Source organism: Fringilla coelebs (assembly GCF_963513975.1).
Source record: "Fringilla coelebs genome assembly, chromosome: Z".
Taxonomy (NCBI): Eukaryota; Metazoa; Chordata; class Aves; order Passeriformes; family Fringillidae; genus Fringilla; species Fringilla coelebs.
The window spans coordinates 43,860,231-43,861,910 of record NC_140031.1 but is presented as its reverse complement, the minus strand read 5'-3'; positions in this window follow the sequence as shown (position 1 = coordinate 43,861,910).

The window sequence follows — 1,680 nt, the reverse complement described above, 5'->3', positions numbered from 1 at the left end:
CATCCGCAGCTGTCCGAAGGTAAGCGCCTGTTGCCGGCCTCTTTCGGCACAAGCCCCCGCTCCGGAGCGCACCGCGGCCGGCAGGATGCTCTCTGCCGGCGAAAGTGCCTCTTCTCCGGCAAGGAAGCCTCAGCCGCTTCTCCTGCACACGGAGAGCGTGCTAGCTGCTGAAACGTGAAGAAAGAAGCTGCAGAACACTGGCACTGAGCGTGCAGCTTTCCAGCGGAGAGAAAAAGCTACTTGAACGCTCTGCAAGCCTTTCAACTCCCAAAAACATGCACATGGAAGGAGCTGCTGCAAAAGCGATGCTGTGCTCGCTGCTGCTCCTCCTGAAGCTCTGGCTGCTAAATCTGAGGCTTTCCTTCCAATTTCAAGCTGCAAAGCACTTGCTGAATTGCAGGGAAAGTCCGGGAGGCATTTGCTGTGCTGGCACACTTTCTCCTTCCTCGACAGAGTGGAAAAGCTTTTCCCTGCCGTGTAGGCGACAAGAGACGCATTAGACGGGCATCCGGAGCTGTCCGAAGGTAAGCGCCTGTTCCCGGCCTCTTTCGGCACAAGCCCCCGCTCCGGAGCGCACCGCGGCCGGCAGGATGCTCTCTGCCGGCGAAGGTGCCGCTTCTCTGGCAAGGAAGCCTCTCCCGCTTCTCCAGCACACGGAGAGCGTGCTAGCTGCTGAAACGTGAAGAAAGAAGCTGCAGAACACTGGCACTGAGCGTGCAGCTTTCCAGCGGAGAGAAAAAGCTACTTGAACACTCTGCAAGCCTTTCCACTCCCAAAAACATGCACATGGAAGGAGCTGCTGCAAAAGTGATGCTGTGCTCGCTGCTGCTCCTCCTGAAGCTCTGGCTGCTACATCTGAGGCTTTCCTTCCAATTTCAAGCTGCAAAGCACTTGCTGAATTGCAGGGAAAGTCCGGGAGGCATTTGCTGTGCTGGCACACTTTCTCCTTCCTAGACAGAGTGGAAAAGCTTTTCCCTGCCGTGTAGGCGACAAGAGACGCATTAGACGGGCATCCGCAGCTGTCCGAAGGTAAGCGCCTGTTCCCGGCCTCTTTCGGCACAAGCCCCCGCTCCGGAGCGCACCGCGGCCGGCAGGATGCTCTCTGCCGGCGAAGGTGCCTCTTCTCCGGCAAGGAAGCCTCGCCCGCTTCTCCTGCACACGGAGAGCGTGCTAGCTGCTGAAACGTGAAGAAAGAAGCTGCAGAACACTGGCACTGAGCGTGCAGCTTTCCAGCGGAGAGAAAAAGCTACTTGAACACTCTGCAAGCCTTTCCACTCCCAAAAACATGCACATGGAAGGAGCTGCTGCAAAAGCGATGCTGTGCTCGCTGCTGCTCCTCCTGAAGCTCTGGCTGCTAAATCTGAGGCTTTCCTTCCAATTTCAAGCTGCAAAGCACTTGCTGAATTGCAGGGAAAGTCCGGGAGGCATTTGCGGTGCTGGCACACTTTCTCCTTCCTAGACAGAGTGGAAAAGCTTTTCCCTGCCGTGTAGGCGACAAGAGACGCATTAGACGGGCATCCGCAGCTGTCCGAAGGTAAGCGCCTGTTGCCGGCCTCTTTCGGCACAAGCCCCCGCTCCGGAGCGCACCGCGGCCGGCAGGAAGCTCTCTGCCGGCGAAGGTGCCGCTTCTCCGGCAAGGAAGCCTCAGCCGCTTCTCCTGCACACGGAGAGCGTGCTAGC